This window comes from Microtus ochrogaster, chromosome 24 (assembly GCF_000317375.1).
Source record: "Microtus ochrogaster isolate Prairie Vole_2 chromosome 24, MicOch1.0, whole genome shotgun sequence".
NCBI lineage: Eukaryota > Metazoa > Chordata > Mammalia > Rodentia > Cricetidae > Microtus > Microtus ochrogaster.
Genome location: NC_022024.1, coordinates 4,055,464 through 4,056,068, shown reverse-complemented (window position 1 = coordinate 4,056,068; position 605 = coordinate 4,055,464).

Here is a 605-nt window from a genome sequence, read left to right as displayed (position 1 = left end):
TGGTGGTGGTGGTGGTGATGATGATGGTGGTGGTGGTGGTGATGATGATGATGGTGGTGGTGGTGGTGGTGGTGATGATGATGATAAAGATGTGTTCAACAAAAAAACCACTAAAGACTAAAACAGTTGGAAAAGTCTTGTTTGTTTGTTTGGTCGGTTGGTTTGTTTGTTTTGAGACAGGGTCTCTCAGTAGCTGTGGAGCCTATGCTGGAACTCACTTTGTAGGTTGGCTTCGAACTCACAGAGATCCTCCTGCCTGTGTCTCCCAAGTGCTGGGATTAAAGGCGTGTGCCACCACCACCTGACAAAAGTCTTGTTCTTTTACACATTTCTAGACTCCTAAGAATCAGTCTACTTTCTATCTAGGATAAGTCCTTGCCAAGGTGGAAAACACACCAATCCAATGTGATCGAGGCTGTGGCACTAGGAGATAGGGCTAACTCCTGAGGATCGATGGAAAAAGACAGGTCTGTTGGGTGCTGAGTCTGTGAACATGGCTCTTGTCACTCCTCTGAAAATAACGGATGAAGGAAGTCAGGCCTGCACCTGAACAATCTCAAGGGTTATATTAAGTTAGCAATTCCCATACGTAAAACACCTTAAAA